Source organism: Protopterus annectens, chromosome 4.part0, assembly GCF_019279795.1.
Source record: "Protopterus annectens isolate FY-2018-M chromosome 4.part0, PAN1.0, whole genome shotgun sequence".
NCBI classification, from domain to species: Eukaryota; Metazoa; Chordata; order Ceratodontiformes; family Protopteridae; genus Protopterus; species Protopterus annectens.
The window spans coordinates 71442869-71456939 of record NC_056733.1 but is presented as its reverse complement, the minus strand read 5'-3'; the positions used below and the strand labels follow the sequence as shown (position 1 = coordinate 71456939).

The following is a 14071-nucleotide window of genomic DNA, read 5'->3' as shown; positions in this document are numbered from 1 at the left end:
TCTACAGTACCTTGGATTCACAGTGAATCTAAAGAAGTCAAATCTGGTGCCCGCACAACAGATTACTTTCCTGGGTGCTCTTCTGAATACTACAACCCAGATGGCTTCCTTGACACCAGACAAAAAAGCGCAACTGGCTTCTTCTTTCCAACACCTGGCTTCAGTGAAACAGCTGACTGCAAGAAAGGTTCTGCAGGCTTTAGGTTACATGGCTTCCTGCATTCGCCTAATACCATATGCAAGACTGCATATGAGGAAACTACAGTGGTACCTCAAGAGTGTGTGGTCTCAGCATTACCACAGTTTGAAAACAGTGATCACGATTTTGCCTTGTCTACAGCAAGAGTTTCTTTGGTGGGCCGAAGCCTGTCTCCGGAACAAGGGGAGGCCTTTTTGTCCTCCACCAACCAACCAAGTTCTGACAACGGATGCTTCAGATTATGCCTGGGGAGCCCACATGCACGGGAGATGTCTTCAGGGTGTTTGGACAAAGGAGCAAATTCACCTGCACATAAATTTGAAGGAGATGCTCACTGTACAAAATGCTCTGATAGCCTTCAGGGACTTTCTTCTTCCAGGGCAATTATTGATAAAGACAGACAACACTACAGTGATGTGGTACATAAACAAGCAGGGAGGCTCTCACTCTTACCCCCTGTGCAGGTTAGCCATGGCTCTGTCGTACACTGCACTGACCTGCAGAGTCCACTTACAGGCACAGTTCCTGAAAAGACAACACTCTGGCAGACACATTGAGCAGGACACTTTCGAATCCACACAAATGGATGTTGGATGTTCGGATATTCAGGATGATAGTACAGGCATGAGGATGTCCGGACATAGATCTTTTTGCATCCCCTCAGAATTGTCAACTTCCAACATTCTGCACCAGGACCTACCACAAACTAGCATGGCAAGTGGATGCCCCCTCATTCAGTTGGAAACACCTCTCAGTATATGCTTTTCCTCCTTTTCCTCTTCTACCTCGGGTACTTCTGAAGATAAAACAGGACAGACCGCAAATGATTTTACTGGCTCCCAATTGGCCTCGACAATTCTGGTATTCCACTCTGATGAACCTAGTTCAGGAGCCTCCCTGGATTCTGCCTCAAATCCCTCATCTACTGTCTCAACAGGATGGCTGGATCCTGCACAGTCATGTCAAAACTCTGAATCTAGCTGCCTGGCAGATCCAGGGTCTGTAAACACCTCTACTCTTTCCAAACAGATAATGGATGTAATCCTTGAAGCTAGACGGCCCAGCACTAGGAAATCTTATGCAGGTAAATGGAAAAGACTTTGCTCCTGGAATCCGATCCAAGGTGGTGATTCTGCTGTTCCGAACATTCCTCTGATTTTAAAGTATCTGGCAGAGTTGTTACATACGGGCCTATCTTTTTCATCTATCAAGCTTCATGCTTCTGCTATTTCTGCACATTACAATACGGATCCTCAGATTTTTTTTCTCATCCATTACTTAAACAATTTCTTAGAGGGGCTAAGAATGTTCGGCCCCCTATAAGAGCACCTGTTCCCACTTGGGATCTTAACTATGTTTTGGAAAAATTAACCTTGTCTCCTTTTGAACCTGCAGCTTCCATGGATTTAAAATGTTTGTCTTGGAAAACTGCTTTTCTTTTAGCTATAACCTCTGCTAGAAGAATTTTGGAATTGCAAGCACTCATGGCTGTGGAACCCTTCATTATTTTTCATCAGGACAAGGTTTCCCTAAGGATTAATCCCACCTTTATGCCCAAGGTGGTTTCGGCAGTGGCCTTGAATCGGACTATTCATTACCTACTTTTTATCCTAATCCTCAAAGTGAGGAAGAAAGTCTTTTGCACTCTTTGGACGTGCACAGGCAGCTTAGTTTTTACCTGGACAGGACCAAGATATTCAGGAAATCTGACTAATTGTTTGTTGCTTATGCTCCTACTGTTCTAGGGAAAGCAATCACTAAGCAAACTATTTCTAAGTGTTTTGCCCACTGCATCAAGTTCTTTCTCTTTTCATGGCAATCCAGTTCCTGTTAATATTAGGACTCATTCTACCTGGGCTACTACTACTTCAGCAGCCTTTTTTTGTGGGGTTCCTACCAAGGATATTTTAGAGGCTGCTACTTGGAGTTCTGTGCATACTTTTTCTAAGCATTACAACGTCCCTCTCTATTCTAAATCTAGGGCCGGTTTTGCTTCTGCGGTTTTGCAAAGTTTTGTGGCCGCTCCTTCTGTTTCTCCTCCAGCCACCCTTTCTTAGCTTTGGGACTCAACCCTACAGTCATGACTGCAACAGTCAACCACGAAGGACATAGTACAGTTGTGTACTCTTACCATAAATGTAGATGTTCGAGTGTGTTCACTGTTGCAGACTGAGTTACCCTCCCTCCTGCCCCCTCTTTTGTTTTTTCTTTGAGTATTGTCTGTTATGAGGTATTTTGGCTGCTGAGGTTTTGGGCACCTGACATCTGGGGCAAGAAAAACTGGGGAAATGGCGTCGGCTGAGGTCTTTATACTTCCTGGCGCATTGACGTCAGGATAAAAGCGACCTCAGCTGACGCCCAATCCAGACTTTGGGATTCTGGCCGATCGAGGGCTGCTGCTGGCAGGAAGAACCCTACAGTCATGACTGCAACAGTGAACACACTCGAACATCTACATTTATGGTAAGCGTACACAACTGTACTTTTATGGCCAGATGAGAACAAAAAAGGCTGGTTTGTACTTGTGTATTAAATAAGAAAATTATGAGCTAGTTTAGCTCAACTGCATAATGTAAACATTTGTTGCTGTAAGGAAATTGCACAGAGGGTTGTAATTGGGTTTCCAATCATAACTGACTTGTGTTTGAGATATGGATGTCAAGAAACACCCTTTGAGAGTAGATTGAAGCAAAGCTTAAGAGGCGGGTCTTGACACCTATGTTGTGAATACATAAATAATTATGACTGGAGGACCTGATCATAATTTTCTGTAATGTAATGTCCTTCATCTTCTCCACAGAAAAAATAAGTGTCAGAATGCAGATTTGCATTACTATACTTAGCACTGCTATACAGGCAACAAGCAAAAACTAAGTGACCTGCTGATGGAAGAACAACTTTAAAAGCAGTTGGGCACATCTTTCTGCCACACTATTGATGTCCTGACTGAATTCACTGTTGCAGTCTATCCACAGACTATCTCGCTGTCAGCCCGAATGCAGGTCTTGTACCTATTGATCTGATCATCACATGGTCGTTTATACGGTAAACCTTCTCAGATTTGGATAAGTGCCCCACTGGGGAGCCCTCCTTTCTTATATTGTACTTTATTTTGTTAGATGTTAGCTATGAGAGGAGGCTATGAATGCTGTAGACCGATGCCATCCATTTCCAGTGACTTTCTGCTTGGGCACAGAACATGACAAAAAATCTTGTTCCATCTGCCAGTCATTCTTGCCCAAGACATTACGATCCCATTTGACATCTGAAGTGGTTGGCCTAGTGTAAGATGGTGAACCCCTCCACTGCTGATGTACCACTCACTCAGAATAAAAAACCTTAAGATGCCAAGGCCTGATGTTCAGTCTGCCCAGTCAGATTCTATTAGACCTGCTGATGTTGCAGAACTCATTGTACGTCCAACTCTTCCTTGGGCACCCTCTTCCACAACCCCATTGGAGGCAGTTATGGTATTCTAGGACCACACATCTGAAGTGATTGCTACTTCTACAGAGAAGGGGGAATTGTTATCTCCGAAGGTTTGAAAGGTATCCCTCAGATTTTAGTAGGAAGATATCCCAGGTTCACGGATTTGAAGTATATCAGTGGCCTAAGCCTCTCTGAAAAGTATGTCCCTCCTGGGTGGACTTTTCTTAGAGACTTTTCAAGGACATTATGGCCCCTAAACCCCCTCCTTTTCACTCACTCCATAGAAGGTTACTATGGAGACTTTCACTGAGGAGGAGGCCTTAGATTCAGATGATCATTCCTTTGCGTACCCCCCTCAAATTCGCTCACCTGGACAGGTACTCTGAGATGATAAGGACTCACTCTCCCCTGATTCCCCATTGGAAGAGGCATCTTTTAGAGGAACCTTTGTAAATATGATGAAACATTCTGAGTGGGAGTCATAGAAAATCACTGAAGTCCAAAAAAACTACTACAGCCTTTTAGAAGTGGGCACACCAACTCCTTCTCCTGTCCCTCAAGACCTGGAGGCCTTTCTTTATGCTTTCACATCTGCATCCTCTGGTCAAGAGTCTCAGCCTACAGCCACCAAGAGGCTGAGGCTTTCTACAAGGTTCCAGATGAGCTTACGTCTTTGTTCAAGAATCCCATAGCTGATCATTCTTGTTTCCTTAGCCTCAGATGAGCCATTTAAGTTACTGATAAATGCCAGTGCTTTACCATCAGACAAGGCCCATCAGGCCATGGACAGGTGGGGAAAGCTCTACTTCCTCTACCTTGGACTTCAGGGCCATCGTTACCAGACCCAGATGACCACATATCTAGCATCTATCTTTGGCAACCTGAATAAGGCTGTTGACATGGTAGGATTAGACTCCAAACTGCTGATTTTCTTTGGTAACTCAAGACACTCAGGTGGCTAGACGTAGCATAAAATGCAGCTAGGATGCTGTTGAAGCCTCTTCCAGAGCAGCTGCTTATGGCTCAGTTATGAGGAGTTGCACCTGGTTACATAATCAGCCTCTGTCCAAATATTTCAAGGCAAAGATCCTAGATTCCCCTATTGATAGAGACCTACTGTTTGGACCCCATGCAGATAGTCTATTCAAGATGAATGAGGGAAGACTTTCAAGCACCACAGGCAAATTTTACTTGCATCTGTGTCCAGAGAAATTACCCTACCAAGTCCAATTGTTTTTTTTCAGAAGAGAGCAAAACCCTTCTCAGAAATGCAAGAAGCCACCCAGAAATAGATTTCAGTAAAAAAACTGCAAGTGACCTCAGATCTGTGAGGCCTCCCTTCTCAAATAAGTCTGTGTGACTGTCTCCTCAATCCCCTCTTACTCCCTACAAAAGACTGTCTTTCATTTACAAACTGGAAAATCACCATAGACAAATTGATACTCACCATCACCAAACAAGGTTACAGAATGTCCTGGAAGGAGCTCCTACCATTCAAAGGCATTCTACCTACTCCACACAACCAGTTGCATCTTCTCCCTCCCAACCTACTGGACATAACTTTCCCAAAGCAGTATATAGCCTCTCCTCATTTTGTAGGAAGATAATTTTGCTGCAGGTTGTTCCTGGTGCCAAAAAAAGGACAGTGGAGACCCAGCTTTACACCTTCCTCAAGGTATCCACTTTCAAAATGCTGTCTCTTCAGACCCTTCTCTTTCTTTCCTAAGGCTTTTCTAGTATCTTGGGACTTGGACACACACCTGCATATTCCCATACACACATCTTGCAGGAAATTCTTGTGATTCTCTACCAGCTCATCTCATTTACAGTTTTCTGCTTAGCCCTTCAGGCTTTCTGTGCTCCTCAGAGTTTTCACAAAGTACCTCTCTCCACTTATACCATTTTGCAGGATTCTGGGAATACAAATATTTCCCCGCCTAGACAATTTGCTTATCCAGGCTTCATTTCCACAAACCGTACTCCTGCAGCTCAAGTTTATCTCAACTTCCTCCTGCAACTGGGGTTCACAGTCTTTGTCAAATAGTCTCCCCTTCAGTCCACTCAGGACCTAGTTTTCCTGGGTTTCAATTGAGACACAAAGAACATGCAGGATTTGCTGACCCAGGAGAAGGTGTAGAGCCTCACAGCATACTTCATATCCCGCTTGCCTCTTCCGGCTTGCTTGGCAATGGAGACTTTTCAGAGTACTAGGTTACATGGCTGCAGTCATTCCTGTGCTTCCACTTGTCAGGCTATACATGAGGAAAATGCAGTGGTTCCTGAAAAATGTAAGGTCCAAACACTTTCACCTCCTGGACACACAGATCTTTCTCTCTCTTACCTTGTCTCAAGAGGGAGATCCTTTGGTGGGTGGCACAGTTGAACCTCAAGCCAGGCCTGTCCTTCAGCGTGCAGACTCCTCCGATAAGGCTTGGAGGGCATGGATGGGGACTTGCGAGGTCCAGGGTAGTTGGCAACCTATCTTGAGGCAGAACATATCAACCTGAAAGAGATGAGGGCTTTCATTTTGGCCCTACAAGTCCTGCCCATCTCTGAAAACCAGGACCTCTTAAAAGTATTCACAGGCAGTGAGGGACAAGGTCCTACCAATTGTGCAGGTTGGCTCAGATTGCTTAGGATGTGGCTATCAAGATGAACATTTCCCTTCAAGCAGTGCTTTTTCTTTCCCAGGACAATGTACTGACAGACTCCTTCAAATGGTCCATCAAAGACCACCATGAATGGATGCTCAGTAAACATGTCTTCGAAGACATAATCTGCAAGTAGGGAACACCACAGGTAGATTTAATTCCATCTCTTCTGCACAAGGACTCCTTGTCCCTGGCTTTGGCGGATGGATACCTTGTCATTCCAGTGGACAGGAAGGTTTCATTATGCCTTCCTCCTGTTCCTCTGCTACAAAAGTCTGTATTAAAAATCCAGAAAGAAAAGATGAGAATTCTACTGGTGACTTCCTTTTGGCCAAGGTTGCATTGGTTCCCCTTTTATCTTTTAGCCAGGGGCAATCACCGCAAGCTGCCCCACACAGCAGAAGGGCTCATTGCTTCACCCTAGCCAGTGATCACTCAATCTAATACTGTGTTAGGATTCTGATCCCTTTCAGACACCAGATGTCCTTCAAAGATGCATCTGCAGTCATCACATATGGGTTGTCCTGCCTCAGGCAGCCCTTCGGTCGGCCGGATTCCAAAGTCTGGGTCCGGCGTCGGCAGATGTCGCCCTTTCCCCGACGTCAGAGCGCCTGGGGTATAAAAGCGTCAGCCGACGCCATCTTCCTTAGTCTTTCTTGCCGCGTGGTGCCCGAAGCAGAAGCAGTTCGCAAGTGCCGGTCGGCCAGCTCCTGTAATTCAGCTACCGAAGATTTCAAAAGCTAAGTACCCCGTTGGGGACTCTTTCTTGCCTCAGCCGATGTCAGATAAAGTTAATAATTGCTTAACTTGTGGGAAACAAATACCTCATAAGGATTTCCACTCTTACTGCCTCCCCTGCCTAGGCCCAGACCACGACGTCTCGGCCTGTTCAGCCTGTGCTTCCTTCAACCGACGCACTCTTAGACGTCGGGCGGAGTTTGCAGAGGAATTTTTTGGGGCTAGTTTTTCATACAATATGCCGTCAGAGACTCCGACTTCACCTTTAACAAAGAAACGGAAGGACAAGGACTGACACACGCGGGCTGCGGTTTCGGCTGAAACCACGGCCAGGCCTAGCGCGAGTGTCTCGGGCTCGGCTGAAACCGAGTCCTTGGTACTTCCGACCCCCGAAACCGCTCAACCGACAACCTCGGCCCCGGAGGCCCCTGCTGAGTCGGTTATTGAATTTCCTTCTGAAACTGGTGTCTTGGAAACTTCCGACACCATTCCTCTAGACAAAACTACACCAGCACGTGGTGCAGTTTGGCATCAAGCAAAAAATATGGATCCCATAAAATGTGAGATTCTTCTTGTTTTCTATTTGTGTGAGCTTATAAAAGGCGATTTGGCATATCTGTCTCAACCTGTCTTCTTAATTCTCCTGTTATGTCAAAGCTTGAGGCCAAACATTTCTTAAAAGGGGTCCTGCACTTAAACCCTCTGAGAAAATCGGTGCCTCCCCTTTGGGATCTCGACTAAGTATTTAAAAAACTCTCGGCCTTCCTTGGAGCCAGCTGCTTTCTCCTCTCTAAAATTCTGTACCTAGAAAACTATTTTGTTGGTAGCTAGATGGGTCTCAGTGATTCAGGCACACAAGGCTACTACTCCGCCCTTCTTATCTTCTGTAAGGACAAGTGTCTCCAAGAGTCAGTCCCTCTTTTTTTTTACCTAAAGTGGTAAACAAGATGTCCCTCTATCAGGCCTTCAACCTGCCCACCCTCTTTCCCAACCCTCAAAACAGGGGAGAAAATTATGCATTTCCTAGATGAATACAGAGTCCTCAGATTTTACATGAACAAGACTGTCTGTTCACTAATCAAACCAACAATTTGTTTCTTTCTTGGACTGTAAGCTTGTCAGCCAGTATCCAAAACTGATAGGTAGAGTTCAAAGTCCATTTCTTTTTCCTTCACATACTGTGGCAAATCCTTGCCATATTTCCTAAAGTCCCATTCTGCTAGAGCAGTTACTTCTGGAGCTTTCTGCAAGGAGGTTGCTACCAGAAGAATCCTGGACGCAGCTACCTGGTCGTCTGTACACACATTCACAAAGCACTGCAAATTAGATGTCTTTTTTCCAAATCCAGTACTGCCTTTGACAGATCAGTCATTTATGGCCTCTTAGACATTTCTCACACTTCTCAACCACCCACCATTTTACTCCGTTAAGCTTTGTTAATCACCCATGTATTTAGAATACTGTATCAGTGATCAATAGGAAATCTACTCTAATGGTATATTCTTACACAACTGTACTTTTTCTGTCTGTGACTGTGTAACAGATTTTAAAGCTATTTTAGGTTCTTGATGCTGTTTTGTTGTAGCTATCACTGGTTTCCTTTTTTTGTTGTATGACAGTAAAGCTTAACAGCAATGTGAGTTGCTTAACAAACCTTGTCAAGCACCTTTCTTAAATCGGAAAGTTATGAAAAGTTGTCTTCCCAAATTCAGAGCTTAATTGTTATACCTGCGGCATTACAGTGATTATCAAGAGAATCAAAATTGTGATCCATGTTTGGATATAACTTAGTTATTTTCTTAGATGTGGACAGTTTATTTTAAATAAATTAGACATACATTTTTAAAATAGAATGGTTAATAATATCCTATGCCATGCACATCTTTGCTGTATTCTTTATCAAGAGAACTACAGTTATTTAACATGGCTTAACTGTAGATTTTTGAATAGATAACTCTTGCAGTAATCCTTACTGATGGATCCTGCTTAAGATACTGTATGTCTGACCAGTCTACAGAGCTTGGGCACCTTCCTCATGCTCTGTACACTCATTATTAGCAGGAGTGGACATGCCAGTGTAAGAGGGGCATATGGAGAGGCAAAACCTCAGAGCTTTCTTACACCTAAAATAGGAGACTGAAGCTTACTGCCTTAAGTCTTGGCATAGAGAAACAGTGAATGGATACAACAGAGAGAGAGATATCGGGGAATTTTTGATAGCTAATATCAGATTTAGAATAGGTTTAGTATTTAGAAGTGTTTTGGGGATAGTTGTAGTTTTTATCTAGTCTGTAGCATCTTTTGCTTTGGCTTTTTCACCTTTAACTTTGGTCTGTAAACTTAATTTTAGTATATTTTCCTGAAACATGGATTGTGAAATATTGCCTGGACATTGCCCATTTAGATACTGAATGTCAAGCGTCCACAGCCTTCCGTGCTTGTGCCCTTAATGAAAGGTAGGCAAAATTTGGTTTGAAGAGTCTGTTGGTGCCAGTCCAGCTCTGATCTCCAATGCTGTTGGTATCTGATTCTTCTGACAGCCATACCATGAGTATACCCCAGTCCCTTTTTTTGCAAAGGACCCTTCTTCTTCCTTGGGCAGTCTGTGTTCTGCATTCTCCCTTCTGCCCTGTCACTCCTGTGGAGTTTTCTCAGGGACAATTCCCTCTGTCCTCCTTGAGTTTGATCTTTCCCCTTTCAGATCCATTCTTCAGATCTATCTGCTGCTTGATGGTCCAAGCTACATTCTGTGGTCTCATCATCCCTGCCACCTCTGCACCAAAGCTCAATTGCACCAACAGGTTGGCCACTTATGGCACTCCATCCCTGAAGGAGTACTGATTCCAGCCATCATTCCTCTGTGCCTGTGGATCTACATTAGTTGTCGGCTCACCTACATTCAGCACCCTTATGGCCCACTGAGGACAGCATTGTGATAGTGGCTGCCACCAAAAAGGGCATATCTCTAAAGGGGTGTTCTTTGGTCCATCCACCCATTAGGGATTCTTAAGCCTTGGTCCACTTGGGCAAGCACTCGTATGCTTCAGCCACCTTTTCCTTTCTGTGCTGAATTATCTTTAATGCTGGGAAGAACATCACTAGAGAAGCTAGCTGTGATTCTGGAGACAACATCCAGCTTGCAGTGTTTGAATGAATTGAGAACAAAGTATCTGCTTACAAAATGGATCTGGAGGCCACATCCTTCCAGAAGGCCCCAGATTTGGCAACTGTCCTATTAGAATGCACCTTGCCATTTTTAAGAGAATGTTTTGCCGTGGTTTAGAGTAACAGAGCTGAATGGAAAGGGAAAGCTTTCTGGAAATAATTAGTTTATAATCTTGCTGTCTCTTTTTCTTACAGTCATAAGATAAAAAAAGTTGATTAGATTAACTATTTAGTTTTGCCCATATAATATATCAGCTGTCTGTGTGTATCCATGCTGTGCAGAATTCTCTTTCCCCTATTTTGTGCATTAGGCATTATTTGATTCTGAGTAAACTCTTAGACTACTTTGGACATAAAGAAATGCTTGGTTCTAAGACTTCCCATGTCCTTATGAAAACAACAAGAAAGGTTGAATAGGCATAAGAGCATGTAGTTCACAGATCATTGAGCAGACCTTAATGTTATCAACAAGAGCGTCTTGCAAGTTAGACATTTTAAAGAAGAGTTTGATGACGTTTCAAAGACTTCTCCAAAACAAAGTTCAAATTCCAAGTTGGAGTTTCCTCCTTTCTTGGTGGTCTAATATGCAAAAGCCGTCTCTAAGAATTACTTACTTTAACATAAGGAAGATAAAGGGGGTGAGATCAAATGACAAACAGTCTGATATAGCTATAAGGTTTATCCTTATGGAAATGTATACCCAGCAGAAATGAGAACGTTCCACAGGTATTGGGAACCAGGGAAGCCCATGTATGAGATAGATCCTGTCCTCTGTTTTAGCACCAAAGAGAAAATATTTTCCATTTGGATAAATAGGCTTTCCTAGTAGCAGGTTTTTCTTGCCTCCTTCAATATTTGTTGCATGTCCTTAGAAAAAAAGGCATCTAAAAGGAATCCAAAACCTGTCATCCACACAGTCAAATTCAGATTTTGGATTTTGGATGAATCCAAGATCCCCTCTCCTGCTTTTTGAGGGAGTGTTTGATACTTGCTCTTAGCCAGCTGCATGAGAAGATAGAGCCAGTGTCGTCTGAGCCAAAGGAGAGTCGCAATAATTTAAGTCCTTCCTGATCTTTTGAAGGACTTTGGAAATGAGAGAAAAATGAGCAAGGCATATAAAGAAAGATCTTTAACCATAGTATTGAAAAGTCAGCTGTCTTCTAGGCTTGGTTACAAGGTGTTCTAGAGCAGAATTGAATTATCCCAGTTGTCTGTTTAAACTGGAGGCAGACAGATGTATTTGAGGGATTCCACACTGGCAGGGAATTTGCAAGAAGACCTCCCCAGTACATCATCCACTTTTAAGGCTCTATCCTGAATCTTCTCAAGGTGGCTGCTGCTGTATTCTGCTCTGAAAGGAGTGTAAGTTGTAATGATTTGCTATGTACTGAGAAATTAGGGCCACCCTGCAGAGAGGGTATGATCTTGTTCTCTTCTTTTACATACTATATATTACAGTAGTGTTACCTGTAACCACTTAGAATGCCAGGAGACCAAAGTTGATTTATAGCTTTCAGGACATTTATATGAGCCATAATTTCTTTTAGGTTGAAGTGTTTGTGTCTGTGCTTAGTTTCCAAATTCCTAGCACATTGACATCTTGAGTAACAGCACTCCAAAGTCTGAAACCTCTGTGGCCACAATTAAGAGGAGTTAGGAGTGCGGTGTTAGTGTTAGGACTTGTTTGGTCCACCAAAGGAGTTCTTCACATTTAAAAACCTTAAATTGAGAAAGAGGGGGTGAGAGAGTGCCATAATGGATTTGAAAAAAAAAAAAAAAGCTTTCTTTTTGATGCAGATCCTGGCCTGAGGAATTATAAGGATAAAATAGGTCTTGAAGCCTAGAAGACTTAGAAATCCTTTTACAGTAGATATTCTTTTCTGGATAATATTGTGGAAGTGGTGTTAATAAATTTTCTTCTTTTCTTGGGGAAGAAACAGTTATCAGCTGGGTGTCTAGAAGACTTCCAAGAAAAGACGTCTGTGATAATGGAATAAAGAATAACTTTTTGTATGATTTCAAAATGAAACCCAGGTTAGTAAAAATATTCCTTGGGAACTGCAAAGTTGTTGGGAGTATTGGGACTCACTAAGGTTATGATGATGAGGAAAGATGTTCGTGCCTTGAAGCTTGCAATAGGCTTTCACTGAATCAAAGCATTTGTTGAAGATTCTTTGAGTGATACAAAAGGCAAAGAAACACATTGTGCATTTCTAATGCAAACAAATCTTAAAGATCTGTTTTATTTGTAAGTGGGAATATGCAAGTAAGAATCTTGTAGGTCTAGAGTGACTGGAAGACTTGAGGGGAAAGAATACAGAAGAAAGTCTGAAGTGTCAGCATTATGAATTTTGGAAAGTACAAAAGTGTTTAGATTGGATAGCTCTAGAATGGACCTCCACACATTCTCTCTCTCGGGGACAAGGAAAAGTCTTGAGTAAAGTAGTAAGTCTGAAATTATTGGAGGCATAAGATGAAGCCAGTCTTTTGTGGGACTAAGGGATGCCCATTATAGCAGTTATATTGTGTAATATTTAGAACCCAAGAGTCTGTGATTAGTTTGTCATGCAGGGAGACAGAGGTTCCCTGTAATTTTCATTAGGTTTTCTTTTGGATTCACCTTGCCACTTTCTTTTGAGCTGTTGTTTACCAGACTTCTGCTGACCATATTTGGCACATTTACAAAAAAAGGAACTTGTATTAGATGGATAGTTCCTTTTGAAATGTAGGCACCGTAGATAAGAAAAACTGTTTAACATGTTGAATGAGTTTTCCTCTTTCTTCAGGGTTTTTGAAAACTTCAGTTAAAGCATTACCAAATAACAAGCCCTTGTCAAGGGGCATTTAATAACTGAGCCTGGAGTCCATGGGGTCCCGGACGCTGGGTTCTCCAAATCATATCAGGGATATTTTCAAAGATTCCTTCACCTTCCAAAGATGCTTCACCTCCCAGGCGTACCAGGCCGCGCTTAGAGGGCAGCTTTAGCAGAATAGAGAAAGAGCTGAAATCCCCCATCCCCCCCGTTCATCAGACCAGTTCGGATCGGGTTCTACTTTTTTTCTTTTAGTGCCAAAAGGGGAACTCCACCCTCAATCTAGACCCTCTCTCCTGAATCTGGCAGTCCCCAAAGAAAAATTCGAATGGTCACTAATCAATCTATTCTCTCTCTGAGAAATGCCACTGGATGTGCTCGATGGAGATCTCAAGCGCAGACTACCACATCCTAATGGACAGGCTCAGGCTTCCAGGAGGCTTTCCGCTGGGAGCCAGTCACTTCCAGCCTTCGAGTTCCTTCCTTTGGTCTCACCACAGCCCCAGAGGGTTTTGCACCAGCACTAGCAGTGGTAGACCCCACCTGAGGCTTCAGGGGTGCAGGTCTTCCCTATTTAACATCCTCAGGGAAGGATTTTAAATTCTATCCAAGCATGTCTTCTCATAATCATACCAGCTGTAGCTGCTCTATAGACAGCATCCCCACAGCATCATAGTCACATTTGATAGACTGATTAAACATGTCCATATAGATTTCAAGTCAGAGTTAGGGTAATTTGCCAGAGTCAGTCCCATATTTCTCAAAATTAGTAAAAGGAATGTAGATATGTAGGTTTTGCTAATCAGTACCTCTAAAAGCCAAGGTAGCATAGCTGTATACCTTTCTGACATACCTATCAATAGTTCTGCTGTCATTAAGGTTACTGGATTAGAAGAGAGAGTTGTTCTAGTACCTTTGCATGCTTATGCTAAGGGTGGATGTATAGCGTGCGACAAAGGAGCCTGAGATTTGAAGACTACCTGGATGTACAATATCCTTGTCAGGATACGCCCCATCTCTAAGGATTATCTGCAGCAGTGATCTTATGAAGAACTTCATTTATTAGGTAACCAGAT

The 14071-nt window shown here is 43.1% G+C and overlaps 1 protein-coding gene across 1 annotated transcript in view; it reads left to right on the top strand.

The window, feature by feature from the left end:
- The window catches only part of SCPEP1 (serine carboxypeptidase 1), a 488555-nt gene that overhangs the window by 379804 nt on the left and 94680 nt on the right, over window positions 1–14071 (top strand). The gene's annotated exons all lie outside the window — the stretch shown is intronic.